We start from the raw sequence: 18,126 nt of genomic DNA, 5'->3' as shown, positions 1-18,126 counted from the left end.
TCTTGACATAGACCCTGAACCTTGGCTCCTCAGCGATGCTCCCAAGTCAAAGAGGAAGAACAAGATAGGCATTTCACTGCTTCTGGTCCCTCTAGTATGGTCAGTGTCCAGAGCAGGAGGATAAAACAATTGTCTCAGCGATGTAAAGCCAGAAGTCCAACCCGTTTTGGCAATGTGAAAGCAATGCAAATTCAAGTCGGTAATGACAACAGCTTCTTATGTGATACATATAACACTAATGGACCAGACGTACTTTATTCATCTCTAAACCAAGAATGCTAGTCTTCATTTTACATAGAACATGTTTATCTGTATACAGCTGAACAATTAAGGAGCTTTGGAAACGGCCCTATTTGTGAGAAGTACTGCCCACAGCACATCAGCTTGCTTTGGGATAACTGAAGTAGTAGTAAGCAACCCCTGGATTTCTGCTAGAATGTAGACTTAATTAGATGGGTGAGTTAGATAGAACATGCCATCTGAATTAAAGAGTAAGAAATAGAATATGTACCAAATAAGTGAAGGAAGATTCATAATTATGAATAAAACAATAAATGTCAATAAATTAAAAATTTTTATTTTAGGGGCGCCTGGGTGGCTCAGTTGGTTAAGCATCCTACTTTGGTTCAAGTCATGATCTCGCTCTTCCCGAGTTTGAACCCCACATTGGGATCTGTACTGACAGCTCAGAGCCTGGAGCCTGCTTCAGATTCTGGGTCTCCCCCTCTCTGCTCCTCCCCCACTCACACACTCTCTGTCTCTCGCGCTCTCAAAAATAAATAAGTATTTTTAAAAGATTTATTTTAGCTTCTTTAAGATATATGACAAGTTTAACAGACCTAATTTAACATCTTAAAAGGAAGAGATCTATGTAACCTATTTTATGATTTTTATCTTCTTAGGAATATGTCTGACATCTTTAATTTTCACATTTTATCAATTTTTTTCTGTTTTTATTTTCTATGGTGTCACTATCCATCAACCCATATTGGTTAAGTTTATATAAATATACATATACATATATATTTTTTAGATATAGATAGATATAAAGATCCCAAGAGAAACCAATTCTGCAGTCCTCCTCAGCAATTCATTCTGCCAATTAAGAACCCTTAAGCTAAATAGAATAATTCATTTCACAGGAAACTTTTATTCAATATGTATAATTAGTTTTAGTTAACTTTATTAATGAAATGTCGCAAATCAATTAGGTTTGCAATAATCAGATGCTGAGGACCCAAGAGGGGCCATATCTCTCACAAGAGGGGAAGGTGATACACAATTTAGTTGGGAAGCAAATGTAATTAGATTTGATCAGTTGAGTATTTCTGTCCTGATGTGGAGTCAGGCACATACCCAAACCTGAATATATAGTTAAAACGCAGTTCAAAAACAGTGTGACTTAGAAAATGTCTTCATGGTCCTGTCAGCCACATACTGACAGCTGAAGCGGGCCTTTGAAACCACAGGTAGATACGTTTCCTTCAGGTAGTACTGTGTTTTAAATTTCTCTTTCAAATCCAAATGCCTTTAAGAAGGACAGTATATAAACTCTCTTGTTTATCACAGACCCCATCATTCCCTGATAGGGTGCTTCACACATTTATTTAACTGCCCAAATCCTGATGACATTTCAGTTTACAACTATTGTGATCTTACATATTATTGAATGGGTATTGGTTAATCGTAAAGTTTCTTTCCTCTGACTCTAAAATAAAAATATCAGGGGCTTGGTCGGTTAAGCATCCTATTTCGGTTCAGGTCATGATCTTACGGTTTGTGGGTTTGAACCCTGCGTTGGGCTCTGTGCTGACAACTCAGAGCCTGGAGCCTGCCTTGGATTCTGTGTCTCCCTCTCTCTGCCCCTCCCCTGCTAGTGCTCTGTCTCTGTCTCTCTCTCTAAAAAAAAAAAAAAAAAAAAAAAAAGCAAACATTAAAAAAATTTTAAATAAAATAAAAATATCAAATGTCATGACCATAAGAATCCTTCTGAATGAGAATTAATTAAATATAATTTATTCCTATTTAGGGTTGCAGTTTGCAACATAATCTGCTGTGATTCATTTAATAAGTAGTTTTGTTGGATACCCACATGCCAGTCCCTGTTCTCAGCCCTGAGGACAAAGTGTGAACAGAAGACAAAAACCCCTGGCCTCACAGAACTTACATTCTAGTGCATGTACACAGAAAAACAATCAAGTAAAATATGCAATATGTTGCATAAAATGGAGACTAGAGCTAGAAATGAGAGGGGAAAGTGCAGTTTTAAAAGGCTATTTAGAGAAAGCCTCCTTATAGTAAGAAGGAAGGAACTCTATGGACATCTGGGGAAGGACTCTTCTAGGCAGAAGCAAAGCATAAAGCAAAAGCAAAGGCCTTGGCAGTACGACACCAGCAAGTTCAAGGCACAGCAAACAGGCCAATATTCTTAGAAACCACAAAAGAAGAATGGATAACAAAAGGGAGATCAAGTTATCAAAGGCTAGCAGGACTAATAGGTAAAAACCGGAGACATTAAGAATGGATGCTACAAGAGAAGAAACAAATGATTAAACCTAAATGGTTTAAAGACAACATACTTTGAAATGTAGTAAAATGTTTCCAAAATCGAAGATTTTAATCTTACAAGAAGTCAGGTGTATGATTCAATCCCCAGTGGATGGTTCTATGGCTATAACTCAAACTCTAAATATTAAAATCCTGTATTTAATGTCACTTCCTCCTGGACACCCAAATGATATGTTTGGGGCCTTTGGTATACTCCAAAAATGCTTTGCCTATCACTAACCTGTAATCCATTGTCTCTGAAAGTAAAACTCCTCAAGCAATAAAGAGTTGGGGCTACACAACATTGCCGTTAGATTATTTTTAGTAAAAGCTCTGCATTCTTAGGCAAACAAATATTCCAGTGAACTTAACACCAGTGAACTTAACGAGTCCTAGGGATACTACCAGATATAAAATGATTTCATATATTGATTATCCCATTTCAGCTATTTTATCTTCAAGTCCAACAAAAAGAAAACTCTGAATAAAAAGATACATTTGGGATTGTAAATGTGACATTAGTCTACATATAACTGGGTATGAAATTATTTAATGGAAAATTTCAAATTCAACCAATCTTAAACATGTAAGATCGTCTGAATGAGAAGCAACGATCCTGACTTTGCATTATATTTTAGTGGTATTGTTTGCTCATAATCCCCATGCTTTTTTCCTGTCCGGCTATTCTTCAAGATTTCCTAATGAGCATTAGGGAACAAGTGTATTTAACAATCTGTATTTGCAGGTTGGAAACAAGAAAATGAAGACTAATAGTTTCTTTCCTGCTAATCTGATTTTCTACAGCTCCTCTCCTACCAGCATAGGCAAAGGACTTAGTTACTATTTCTAGCAGATGAAGCCAAGGAAGAGACAAGCATCTCTGATGTCACGCTTCTCCCAAATGGGCCAGCTGCTCCATAGGTCTCCATTAGAGACTTCCCCAAGAGTAATAAATTAAAGTGATCATGACCAGAATGAGAAAAAAAAAAAAAAAATGCAACTTCCTTTATTCTAAAAAAGCAGTACTCAATGGCTGGTTAACAACGCTACAGTGAATGTTTTTGTATATTCTCCTGCACATGTGGAGAGTTTTAGGGTATGTACTCAGAAGTGGAAATGATGATTTGATTTCCAAAGTGGCGGTAATTTCAGGAGGTTCCTGGAAATGGGGTGGTGCTGAGTTGACAGAAAGATATGGGGGTTCAGTCCTTAACTGCTGATGTGTGGCTGGCTCTCTAAACTGAAATATGATCCAAAAAGAACTTCTGGTATAATTTCAGGTCCTAAGGCTAGTTAATAGTACAGATAGTTATTCATTTATAACAGTACAGGAATTTATTTCCCAGTACCCCTCGTGTCAATGACATCCCATAAAATCAGCCTGGCAAGGAACTAGAACATTTTAAGAATATCCAATACATAACTTTAAATGAGAGGTTTTCCTTTTCTCACACAAAAACATGAAAGTCAGTTTGAACTGATGTGGACTTCTGCCCAGGTGAGTGCCTCTGATTTCAGAAAGCATGTACCTCTTTTGTAACTCCAGTGTGTCCTTGGAAATCGCTGCATAAAGGCCAAACTGCCAAGTCTAGTCCTTTGCTGAGAAAAACCTTTTCAGTTGTATGTCAGTAGCTGGTCTTTGTTCTCTTCAGCACTCATTGCAAAATACAGCAATTCTAATTCTAAATCCCAATAGTATTGGGAAGACAAGTTGAGTTAAAATAATGCCTGTAATTTAATCAGTATTCGGTCCCTAATAAAAAGCTAGTTAGTCACAGCTTCCATCAAATCCCTCTCCCACAGATTTCTCTCCTGAAAGGAGATACTTACTATACAGCATTTAGGGGAAAACAAAGTTTCCTCAATTGCTAGGGCCAGAATAATGAAAGGTTTGAAAACAGTATTTTAAGCACCATCATGTTTTTGCTTTCCATTCCCTGAGGTTGAACAGATTCTTAATTTCAGTTTTTTAACTTCCCTGAAAATAATTCCTGTCTCTAGTTAACTATTGTTTCAATGCAGTATTTTATCTTCTAAATCTGGTAGGCTCACAAATTTAAGTCATCATCCAGATCAGAAAAAGTAAGTAAAACTTAAAAGAATCTAAATGACAAATCTTCTCATTCAAAAAAGTAAAAAAAAAAAAAAAAAAAGTCTCAAATTCAGGAATGAATCATCCTTGAAATTCTCCCAACTTGCAATTTAGTTTTATGGGTGAAAACTTTGGGAGACCAGTTTGGGGAAGCAACCATGCCAGGTACTATTTCATGTATATAATCTTACTTCTCACAGCAACACTTAAGAGATAACTATGATTGTTGCCATAGTCTTACATTGCTATTTTATAAATGTGGACCCAAAGAAGCAGAGAAAATAATAGTTAACATCCATTAACTGGACACTTACTGGATCAGGCACTGGGTCACGCACTTCATCCGCATTTTGTTACTTAATCCTCCAACAAACAAACCCCATAGGCCAGGTGGTCTTATTGGCTTCATTTCTTCACAGACACTGAGCCTAAGGGGCCCGCTTTGCTAACCAATGTCAGGAACAGAACTGGAATTTGGGACTGACTCCAACACCCTGGTTCTGACCATTTTTTTCCCAGATGTAACTCATCAAATTCTCCAGAGGCTGAGTTCTTCCTGCTGTTGCTTTTAATTAACTGCTACACCATCAGCACTTTTTTTTACATATATGTATATAAGTGAACACCGTGTCAATATTTGTTTATAGTGATACCAGGTGCCTGTTTAAGCTAGCATCATATTGAATAGGAGAGTCCAAAGCTCTGACAGGAATGCTGAAGACAAGGTAAAGCAGATATTTTTCTGTCACATTTCAGTGAGGAAATTAATTGTGAATTCACATGCCACCAGCCATACACAGAAATGCAACAGGAAATGAAGAAAAATTTAACTACTTTAAATAATGTGGTCTGTAGTACAAATGAGTGCTCTGTGAATTAGATTCCTTCTGCTATCGAATCGATCATTTGAATTATGTTGGCAAGCAGGGTAAGACATTACTAAAATTATCCTTGAATCCTAGCTTTGAGATCTATGTAAGACACTAGGCAATTTGCCTAAGAATACACAGAAAATACTTTTTAAAAGGATTGGGATGGGTTATTTCCCTCTCTGTTAAATATTAGCCTTTGAAATGAACCCAGCTGATCTGCTAAATAACACTTGCAAATTGTTGTGTTTTAATAAAGTGACAGACTGAGAGAGAAGCCACACTAGACCTGCTTATGCTTCTGGAAGCAGTGCAGGCCAGGAACATTATGCAATAATGCCTTTTAAAAGAAGGGAGCCTCTTAGCATTACACCTTGCCTGGCAACAAATGTAGCCACTTACTCCAAATGTAGACATAATTAGAAGCTATGAAAATCTAGCATCAGAATCCCAAACCCCTGGTGCAATACACTGTAAATTACAGCTTTTATGTCTGTAATATTTTCAACCACTCCATTTAAATATGTGAATATATGAATGCGCTCTGTTTCAGGAGGCCTGCTCTATGAGGCTATGGAAAGGTTTTACTGTTATTAATCAGGTGTCTTGTAAACAGGACGCCTCATTTTTAGATTTCTGGAAGGTTCAGAGCCTGTACTGCTACTGGCAGAGGGCAGACCCAAATGGGCTATTCTAGTGAAAATCCCTGGGTAAACATGGAACACAGTGAAAACCTGGGGGACCCAATCTGCACTAGGTACCACTAACAGTCATCACCTCTATTACAGCTTGAACCATGCAAACCCAGGCTGATGTGTTAGTTTAGAAGATTGCAGCAGAACTTTATCAAGTAAGTCTGAAAGAACATTAATTCTTCATCTAATCTCAGGTGACCAATAAAAGAAAATCTTATTTTCAAAACCTTCATAAAAGATGTAAAATCAGTGTCTTAAATCTGAGAATAACTTTTGTTGAAAGAGAAAAATAAATGCTTTAAAATTTAAAGTTACAAAACACGGACATCTTCAAATAAATCAGGGAAACTATTTTGCAGAAAATAAATGGTGTTCCTCTGATTTGTGACTGGCCATGGAGTTCTGAGTTTCAGAGTATGAAGGTGTGCTCAGCTGTCTATTAGAAATAGTGGGGGAGACTCAATACCCTTCCAAATGGAAGGGTTCCTATTAGGTTTTCCCCTTCATTTCCTAAAATGTTGTGATTTTTTAATTCCCAGGTGTTATGTCTTAAAAAGATTTTAAAGTTTAAAAAATAGAAACACATACTGAAATTGAGAACTGAACTGTTCAGCCAGTTGGGTATGATTTTTTAAATAGGTAATACAGACCTCTAGTGGTTGAACAGTTTGAAAGCCTCTGCAAGGAAAGGAAATTGCAAGGCAAGTGCAGGCATTTTGAGGAGAAAACAAACAGCTAGTAGGTAAAATTACTCATGAAATTCATATATTTCACACAAACAATAAAAAGGTAAGCATAGCTCCAAGGGAACATGAGGCACCTTCCATCCTCATCGGTGCTCCTTGGTTCTCCTAAAATAAGCAAGGACCTTCCCACCAAAGTCCCAGCAAAAAGTCTGGATTGGTATTGATTTTCCTCTAAAAGATTAACATACAATTCATTTCTTATATGAATGGCCCTGACAGATATTTGTGTCATGTGAAAAAGATTGCTTTTCCTTGGTACACAGTTTTGCTCACTGGGACTCTTCTTCCTCTAAAGTTCCCACGAAAATCCAAGAAACCCTCACACAACTGAAACTTACCTTGATGTTCCCAGGTCTCTTCAAGGGCAGCCACACTCCACTGGAATGGGCTCACTGATTGGGGTGCTCTCCAGTCTACGTGAAGGGCAAAGTACTGGACCCATGCACAAGCTTAAAGGTCCCTCTAGACTAGGTTTCTCAAACTTGAATAAATGCACAAATCACCTGCAGAATCTTGTTGAAATGCAAATTCTGGCTTAGTAGGGGTGGATGGAACCTGAGATGGCTTTCCTGGTGAACTCCCAGTGGTGCTAATGTGGCTCATCCAGAACTATTCTGGGAGTAGCAAGGAGACTTTATAACATCTCTCTTTATTTTTTTTAATTATACTTTTTATTTTTACTGATGCTTTATCTTTTTTTTACTTTAATGGCATCTGTTAAAAATTAATTTTTGAATTTATAAAACTTTTTAAAGTTCTCTTTCACTTGACTATGTACAATTATCACTGGGAACCTGTTACTCAAGTTTCATAAAGATGATCATACATTTTAAAAATGGATTCCATGTCATCTGTTTAGCTCAGTCGGTTCTTGGTGGTTATGGGCACCTTTCTAAGCACTGGTAGTCACTGGGCACATGTAGCCACAGTTAAATATCTGATTAGCTATATTGGGACAGTGGATGAGATCAGGTTTTGTGCATGTTGAAAAACTACTAAGGGCCCAACGTAATATCTAGATCATAAAATCAGGCAGAAAAAAAAGCACAAGCTGAAACCATAAGAGTCAACAGATCAGAGCAGAAAACAGGAAAATATATTTTTCAGACAGAATGTATTATAATTCCATCATCTAAATAACTTCCTATTATAGCATGTTGTCAACCTTAATTTTGAAATCCATAATTTTAGAACTTATGTCACAGAGTAGTCTTTAAAAGCCTCTTGCAAACTTTTAACATCTAGTTTCAAATCAAAAATAATATACTAACAAGCCATAGCATGGAGGGAGTACATAAATTATCATCATTGCCCTGCATGAACAGTAATTCACAGGTTTGGCTCAGACATGACTTAGATGAAATAATTAACTATGTACAGTACTTAACGGTAAAAAAAAGTAATTAATCTAGCTGCCTCATACTGGTTTGGCCTAAATAAACATGCAATAAAGAAAACCATACAATTTTATTATTTCCTCACATTACTTTACTGAGTTGGAATTTTAATATGTCAGAAAAAGATATCTTTTCTTTAAAAAAAATCACTTTCTTTTCAAATGTCAACATACTGATCATAAGCTGAATGAGTTCTACATATTTATAATTGTGGGCAGATGTTCTCAATTTATACTTATGCATTTTACTTCACAGGAATTTGGTGATTACTTTAATGTGAAATAAGAAAAAAAATCAATTTTTTAACCACAAATTACACAGACTCTCTTAATGGTACTATAATTATATGGTGGTGTAGTTTTGGCAAAATGTTTCAGATAAACCTGTTTTTTGACCCATGGGTTCTCAGAGGAGACATGTTGCCTTTTGGCCTTTAGACCCCTTACCAGTAGGTCTGCAAGATAAAGGGCAGGGTCATTAAGTTGGAGTGAGGGCAAAAAATAAGGCAAGTGTTCGGGCAAGAGAAAAAGGTTCAGGTGATTTGTGCTAGAGAGAAAGTTCATCCCACTGAGGTGTTTTTTTGCTTTGTTTTGTTTTTTAAGTTCACTTTCAGTGTATGGATAGATACTCCTTTGCCTAATCTCATAGACTATGACATATTCTCCCCTATAGAATTCCATTGGTTAATCATTATATTATTATCGTCATGTCATAAATAGACAAAGAAGAGGAAGAGGTTGAGCATTCTTCCAAAATCAAATAGCATACAAGATGTAGGGTCAAAACTCAAACCCAGAAACTTCTGCTTCCAATCAAGATAGAGTAACAGAGACTTATCTTCTTACCTAAAACTACAACTAGATAGATAGATAGATGGATGGATGATAGAGTCTAACAGACACACATATATATGAAACAATGGTATGTGTGTATATATGTGTGTGTGTGTATATATGTATACATATATTATATGTAATATATGTGTAGATATTATATGTAATATATGCATACATATATATGTATATACATTGCATATTATATATATGTGTATATATATACATATATATATGTGTGTATACATATATACACACATATATATATGTATATATATATATATATATATGAAACAATATATGAGAAACAATGGTTTCCAAGACAGTATACATCAGGCAACAAAGGGCAGTAATCTCTGAGGGATGAGAAACAAATGAAATAAAACCTATGATTGTCCGAGCTCACTACCTGGGGGTAGTTTCCAGCCATGGCACAAAGAAGAATTAAGAAGGAGCTCCCAGGTCTCCCTGAGTTGAGGAGATGGAACTGGGAGTCCAAAGAGGTAAGGAGCTAGAGTTCACAGGGCAGAGCACCAGAGAGTAGAGAGCTTTGCAAAGGAAGAGCCCAATAATCTGCAAAGTATCCCCCTTGCATTTCAGCGCATATGTATAATTCATGGGGCATCGGGTAGTATACTCGGAAGGGTTTTTTGCCTCCAGAATAAGAAAAAAAAATGGCCCTAGACTAGATGCTGCTCTGGTCCCACCTGACAAAGCATAAAAGCCAGATCTGAGGGGATCAAACTCGTTGCGAGTAATTTAACTACTTCCCAGAACAAAGAAGGAAAATTTTAATAAGATACAAAACGTCCAATAACCAACAAGGCAAAATTCACAGTGTTTAGCATCCCATTCAAAAATTACCAGGCAAGCAAAGAAGCAGGAAAGTACAATCCATAAAGAGAAAAAAATCAATCCATGGAAACAGACTCAGTAATGATACAGATGATAGAATTAGTACACAAGGATATTAAGTGGTTATTATAACTGTACTTCATATGTTCAAGAAGCTAGAGGAAAGTTTGAACACCAAAGGTAGAGACATGGAAGATATAAAAAAGACAGCAATTGCATTTCTGGAAATGAAAACTACAGTAATCTCAGACGAAAACACACATCAAGACTCAAGATACTAAGATGTTCCTTCCACTGTACCCACAATACTCTTTCCTGGGCCCTGAGTTTGATCCCAGAAGCCTAATACTGAATGCTTGCTTATTTACTAAAATTCTTAGGTGAATGTTTCCTTTAAGAAGTGATTACCAGCTAAAGACAGCAGCATTCCTGAAGGCATAGAGCCTTCATGGGCCATGTGGCCCTTTCCCGCCTCACTTTGATGCCCCTACCTCCCTGCCTGTCTCTGCCTGTGGAGCAAATTCCACTACCTTCCAGGGACTGCTACTCCTTCATTCTAGCAAAGAGATTTATCAAAAAAATAACTGCTAACAGTCCTTAGCATGACATCTCCTGAGTTATAAGGAAGTTTACATTATCAGACCAACATTTTCTATATTTGTTTTCTGTCTTACCTTGAAAACTATATAGTTTGAAAAAGCATGAAGTTTGATCTTTTCACACAAAATAAAATTAAAACACAGTTTAGTATTTTTCCAACTTCTCACTCTACCCATCTAAGGTCTTATGTATAAAATCACAAACTGTGTTCTTCCAGCTAACCAAGCAATTACCCAAAATGCACATGCTGTCCTTTTATTACAGAATGCAAAACATGCTCACGAGAACTAAACTACTTTTCCAACAAAAGTGAAAAATCAGCTTGTCCAGGAAGTTATATTAGGGCTAGAAGCCAAAGAAATGTATCTGCTAGCCAAGTGTTACCATTCACCAGAAATACTCCATGTTCATTATTAATCCTGTATAACTCCCTCAGTCAATGCCAGATATATTCTTTTTATGTACTTTTTGTATGTATTTTTAAACCTGTATTGAATTAATTTAGAAAATATATTAGTATCAAAAACATAAATGTGTAGGGGCGCCTGGGTGGCTCGGTCGGTTAAGCGTCTGACTTCAGCTCAGGTCATGATCTCACAGTTCGTTAGTTCAAGCCCTGCTAGGGCTCTGTGCTGACACCTCAGAGCCCGGAACCTGCTTCGGATTCTGTCTCCCTCTCTCTCTCCCCCTCCTCTGCTCATGCTCTCTCTCTCAAAAAATAAATAAACAGTAAAACCACACATACACCCAGTGTGTAGATAATTCCATGCTTGGAGCATCACAGTTCACTTTAGAAACACTTTACTTGACAATGAAGATAAATATTTTTCAGCACTTATTAAAAATATTTTAAAATTTAACCTCATTACTAGTTATGTAACCAGGGTCATTAGGTCAATATGGCTCTATGAAATAACATCAGTCCCTTTCATTATTGGTCATCCTTTTGGTACTAGATGATATTTTTTTGAATAAATGTTGAAGTAATATGCAAGAATACCCAAATAGCACAGATTCAATGTTGTATTCACCCATCTGGAGACATCACTTTGGCGAAATGCACCAACAGCTCTAAAAGGCTAATAGTACCTTAAACAATATGGAACAATTAAAAGGGAAAAATAAGTGTCTGTCTGGAACAGCGTAGCAGGTAGTGACATCTAGACATTCCGAGACAGCTCTCATACTCTGAGCTGGACTACCCTCCTGCACACCCAGGTGGGGCAGCCTGGCTGCAAGAGAGCAAGGATGAACAATAACCTCAGCCCATCGCATCTCTGTTTTCCCACTGTCTCTAATTCCTCCATCACAGATTGTTGTTGAATGTGGAAATGGAAGGGGGGATTTCTAAAAGAGGTATGCTTCACATATTTAGTGTAATATAAAAACACTGAAATATGGGGGTCTGCAGAATCTTGCTGGTGGTTGGAGTCTGTTTACTCAGTTGTAAAATTAAGTAGTTGGCCTGGATCCTAGGTTATAAATTGACAGCCCTTGGACCCAACTTGATCTGCAAAAGAGTTCTATTTAGTTCTACAGTGCTGCTATTATTATTATTATTATTATTATTATTATTACTACTACTACTACTAATTATCATTATTTGCATTAACTGAAAACATTTCAAAATAGGAGATTTCAAATAAAATTTGAAATTTCCAGCTTCATCTTTTTAAAAAATCGGCTTGCATCTCCCCATATCATAATTAGCATAAGTGGCTACACCTGAGAAGTGAGGCTCCCCAACCCCCACCTCCTCTGAGAAAAAGGAAGGATCCTACATTCACCAACATGACTGCTTCACTCAACTCTGTTATTCCCAGCCCCTGTAAGTATTTGCATATGTGAACCTTGGAGCATGTAATTTCTAGAGACTATTCCAGCAATAAAATGTTATGAATCTCTGACTTAAGTTGTTTCAATAAAAGCAAGACTGTAGATAATAACAGTTCAACTACATTATAGGTGAAAATAGACTTGGCTTGAAGAACCTGACAACAAAAACACCATTTAGAGTATAGTAATTGTGCATTTTTACAGGGACAAAGGGCATACATATATATTTTTCTGTATTTTCTGTATTTTTCTGAAGAAGAAAAGGAATAAATATGACTTATCAATTTCCTTCTATAGCAGAAATCTCTGTGACTTTCTGATCCCCATTGAGATAAAGCTGCTGAAAGACCACAGCAGAATGACTTTTTATGTAAAGAGAACATTTTAATTTGTTGGTATAACATAAATCGTGTAGTTTATCTAGACAATGGCTTTAAACTGATCACTGACCTGTGTACAACTATGCCTACTGAAACAGACTGATTTCTAAACACTTCCTTCGAATTAGATGTCTTCATATCAATATAACCAAAATTATTATCACATTACGTTATTCTCACAAAGTTCTAATGAACTTCACAAATCTGCCTGCTCTATTCTGAGTACAAAATATTTAGCCTAATTTGTTTTTCCATTATTTTATATAGTAATAAAGTAATACCAAAAATGTTATTACCAGAAACAATAGTGTTGTATAATTATTAGAAAGTGAATCTCGTGAAATCATATTAAAGAACAACAATTACCACATGTTAAGTCAGATAATTCAAGGAAGAGACTTATATGAATACTAGGGGAGTTGCTGGCAAAGAAATTTTTTTCTCTGAAATCTTCATTTTGAGGAAAAATTTTCCCATTTAATTAGTTGAGGTTTGATTCACCAACCAAAGGTCTATAGTGTGATATTTTTTCCTCCTCCAACTTAAAGTAATGTTAAAATCATCTGCCCTTCAGATGTTCACACTTTCACTTCTTTTAAAAACTGGGTCCTTCCTAGGTCCTTTATATTGCTTTATGGTATTAATAACAGATTGTATCACCATATTGTATTGTATGGACAGGGCTCCTCACATCATTCCAATCTGCTTCTTGGCTATGTGTAATAACCATAGGTTATGTGACAAATTACACATATGTAAAGTAGAATTTTATGGGGTAATTTACTTAGTGTGGGGACATATGAATATATATTGAGAATATAAATAATGGTAATAACAACAGATAACATTTACTGTTTACTATATGGAAATCTTCCACCCCACCCCACCCCGCCATGTTTTATTTAAACCTCGCAATAACAGTATATACTAAGTTTTTATCCCATTTTAAAGATGAGAAGACTAAGGCTCAAAGAGGGTAAGTATTTTAACCATTTACATGATTAGTCAGAGGTGAAGCCAGGATCTTAACTGACCTTTGTGACTGCAAAGCTTCTGGGTTATTTTCTACGGTACTTGATAGCCAACAGACTCTGCTAAAGTTAATGCTTCCTTTTAAAATTCTAAATGTTGAATATATGCCATTAGCTTTCCACTTCAGTCATGTGTTAAACTTGTTTTTACTATATCTAGTCTATTCATAATGAATGGGTATGATATACTGTCTTTTGAGGAAATTATGTTAAACATATCATCTTAACAACATTCTTCCGAGGGCAAGGTAGAGGCTTTATGGTCTCATTCCCATTTGTCAGATCAACGTTGAATGAAGGTTTAATAATTTGCCTGAGGTCTCAATTTCTAGAGAGACAAAGAAAAAGCCTCCAAATCCCCTACCCCCAGTTCTAGATTAGTGTTTGTACTAAGTCTTTTTTTACCCTTGCTAAATCCTGCAATCATCTGATTTCTACTCTTCAACTTCTTAAATTATGTTGCTTTTTCACTTATTGCTTTTGGTTATATGTATTATTAAGATTTGACATTAGCATTCGCTATCATTTCACTCTTAATTCTGAATGTTTCCATCTGATTGTTTATTTTTGTACTTTGTTGTTTTTTTTTTTATTTACTTTACCCCAATTATCCAGGAAAGGCTGCCTGCATCTTTTTAAAGCTCTGATGTTCTCAATGAAAAGACCTTCTAAATGACCTTGTTTGTCTCCCATGGAGTTGCATATCACAACTTCAAATGCCTCACTAAAATGTTACCCGTTTGGCATCAGTATACAGAAAAGGCTGCACTCTGTGATAAGAAGTACAGTGGTGTTTTCCTAGTGAGAGAATAGAGCTCTTCATGGGCAAAGGGGGCAATATAATTTCCTAAGATTTAGCTGGTATTTCAAACACAATGGTACTTGTCTTCTAGAACTAGCCTATAAGGAATTTGTAGAGACAATACCACATGAACCAATACTTAAAATTCTGGTCATGGGACTCTATCAATATTACTCCTTTAGAAATCCTTTTTCCAGAAATGTTCTTCTTTGGCTACAAAAACAATTACTTAGTGCCTTTATGGATCAGAAAAGCAGTTGGGTAGAGGAGGCAAGTAAGAAAGACAAACTAAGTAACTGAAACTCTCGGGTTGCCAAACTTGCACACTATGACTTGTAACTAATGGTATGTTCATCCTCTCTCACAAAAATGAGTGTACTTGGTTTTATTCTAATGAGAGCCTCAATGACAGACTACACTTAATATGTTATTCTGCAGGGGGGAGAACAGCCCTCATGTGAATATAAAGTTAAATTTCCATTTAAATATTGCAGTCAGTTTAGAACCTAACACTGCAGATTGACTCTGGCCCTGTCAGATTCCCAGTAGTGTCTATGGCAGTGATGCCACCAGAGGGCAGGGTTTGACTTCCGGACATGGTGGCTTCCTATTTCTAGAAGCAACTTTGGGGCCGCTACAATAGCCATCAAACCCGTTAAAGACCTTATAACGAATCCAAGCTCAAATTCTCTTTTCTGGTGCAGAATCCTAGAGTTCTGGAAAATGCTTAGAGAGAGTAATTTCTAGAATGATCTGACACAACAAATATTTAGTCAACTCGCAGTTTCAGAGCTCCTACTAAGTACTCAACATGGTCTTGGATATCTGAAGGTTACTCAACAGGATTTTATCTTTTGATCTGTAGTTTCCCTGGGATGATATGAATATAATACACGAAAAAAGCACTACCAATATAGTATACAGTTAACTTATGCCATAAAAGACAGGAACTACAGATTATCAAGAATTAAAAAAAAAAAAAAGTAGGAACTAGAATAAGGTTTCTCAAGCAGCACAATTAACATCTTAGACCAGATAATTTTTTGTTGTGGGGTCATGCGTTGTGCCTTGTAAGATGAGTAGCAGTATCTCATCTAAGCAGTTACTAAATGCAAGTAACGTTGTCCTCTCCCAACTCCCCCCTGTTGTAAGAACCAAAAGTGTCTCCAGACATTGCCAAATGTCCCTGGAGGGAAAAATTATCCCCCATTGAGAAGCATTGAACTAGAATATGAAATGATGACCTTACCCCTCAAAAAAATAACTGAACCTTGAAACTTTAAAATCTCAAAAATACAGATTCTATTTTTGATAAAAAAGGACCTGTTCTCTAAGCCTCAGTTTCCTCATCTGAAGAATGGGAATAATTGTGCTTATCCTCATAGGCCTTGTGGTAGTTTGTTATGTTTACCTTCATAAAATACCACAGATTGGGTGGCTTCAACTACAGAAATTTACTTTCTCATGGTTCTGGAAGCTAAAAGTTCAAGATCAAGGTGCTGGCAGGGTTGGTGTCTGGTGAGACCTCTCCCCCTCCCTTGCAGATAGCCACCTTCTCATTAACCTCACATAGCTTCTGCTCTGTACAAGCACATTCCTGATGTGTTCTTCCTCTTATGAAGACACCTGTCACATTGGATTAGGGCCCCAACCTCATGACCTCATTTACCCATAATTACATCTATATCTATTACAGTCGCATTGGGTACTATGGCTTTTGAAAGGACACAATCCAGTCCATAACAGGGTTCTTGCAGATATGAAAGCAATTATCACAATGCTTGGCACATAATAAACATTCAATTAATCACAACTCATAAATATTACTAATGTTAATACTAAGCCACTTTTATAAGTCCTCTTTGTGAAACAGATACCAGTAAAATCCTAGAGGAGCATAAAACAACTGTACATTAAATAAGCTTATTTGAACTCTTGTGTGTCACTTTGTGCTGAAGTTATGTAACTGAAAAGTTGAAACTGACATTTTCCCCACCGACATAGCTAATCACTTAATGGGTGCTCTGTCTTCCTTTATGCGAAGGTCAAAGGGCAGTAGCTCTTGCATCCCCAGCATCTGATGAGTAATTAATGTTCCACAAACAAAGTTGTAAGTACTTTGGGGAATTTCTGTGTGTAAAGAAATTCTAGGTACAGTAGTTCCCCCTTTACATGTGGATTCGCTTTCTGCAGTTCAGTTACCTGCAGTCAGCCGTGGTTCAGAAGCAAGTGATCCTCCTCCTGACATACCATCAGAAGGTCAAGAGTGGCCTGATGCTAGGTCACAATGCCTATGTCATTCACGTCATTTCATCTTACCACATGGGTACTTGATCATCTCCCATCATTAGAAGAAAAGTCAATAGAGTACAAGATATTTTAGAGAGAGACCACATTCACATAACTTTTATTACAGTATATTGTTATCATTGTTCTATTTTATTTTTAGTTATTGTTGTAAATCTCTCACTATGCCTAATTTATAAACTTTATCATAGGTAATTGGTAATTTTGTAGAGGAAACATAAGTAATTTTGTAGAGGAAAAAACACACTATATATAGGGTTTGATACTATCTGTGGTTTCAGGAATCTACTGGGGGTCTTGGAATGTATCCCAACAAATAAGGGAGGAGTACTGTAAATATTTCTCCAAGAAGATGCTTAAGAGTGATAATTCACTTTTACCCTCTTAATTTGATTTATAAGCTTCATCTATCTTACAGAAGACAGAACAAAAATAAATAGGGGAAAAAACCAATAAATAGTTTCAAACAGCCATGGTCTTCAGCTGAAACTGAATAACTGGAGATTTTGAAATTGCAAAGGAACATGGACCCTCTTTAGCCAAAAATACTTGTTTATAAAAACTAGAGGGTGTTAGATACTTCTGTCACACCGGCTTAGCATTTGAAATTTCTGCTGGTTCAAGCGCAATTGTGCTGTCCTATTTCCAATTGTGGGGTTCCCTCCCTAACCACAGTTGATTTCTGATTGGAGGCTTGCAACTTTGAGGACCAGAACAGAGTGACTTAGCTAGCTCGAAGAACAAGAAGAGAGTTTTACTATCACGAAGGGGGGAAGCATTGTTGTTACAGCAGGTTCAGGAAGAGTGGAGTCAACGTTGACAGCTGCTGACTTAAACAGTTTTGTTGTCAGTAATAAAAGCAGAAATGGCTTGATGAAAGGGAAGCCAAGAAAAGGAGAAATTGCTATGGCAAAACAAGAGGAGATGGTGGTCTTGGTGCGGCAGAGAATATTCAAAAATACTCTCCTTGTCCTTAAAGAGTTGTTGCTGCACGGGTAATGTGCCACTTCAGTACATAGCCCCTCTATGCAGAAATGCTATATTTCCACTTTACAAACCAAGGGATGCTTTCGTTTTACATTTCGAGGAGAAACAAACAATCAAAGGCAAAAGTGGTACAGTATCTTATGCAGCTC

General features: G+C 36.6%; 1 protein-coding gene across 3 annotated transcripts in view; it reads left to right on the top strand.

Moving 5' to 3' along the window:
- Positions 1 to 18,126, top strand: part of AGTR1 (angiotensin II receptor type 1) — a 43,932-nt gene that overhangs the window by 13,808 nt on the left and 11,998 nt on the right. Inside the window, exon 3 of one of the 3 annotated variants that reach the window (XR_009612101.3) lies at positions 12,345 to 12,692. The exons of 1 other annotated variant lie outside the window; for it this stretch is intronic. The gene's annotated coding sequence lies outside the window, so the exon portion shown is untranslated. Of the gene's footprint in view, positions 1 to 6,296; positions 6,359 to 12,344; positions 12,693 to 18,126 lie in introns of those variants that run through there. One more of the 3 variants, XM_060638903.3, reaches the window with a different exon arrangement.

This window comes from Panthera onca, chromosome C2 (assembly GCF_046562875.1).
Source record: "Panthera onca isolate mPanOnc1 chromosome C2, mPanOnc1 haplotype 2, whole genome shotgun sequence".
NCBI lineage: Eukaryota > Metazoa > Chordata > Mammalia > Carnivora > Felidae > Panthera > Panthera onca.
The sequence above is the reverse complement of the archived record's forward strand: the minus strand, read 5'-3'. Positions and strand labels throughout refer to the sequence as shown.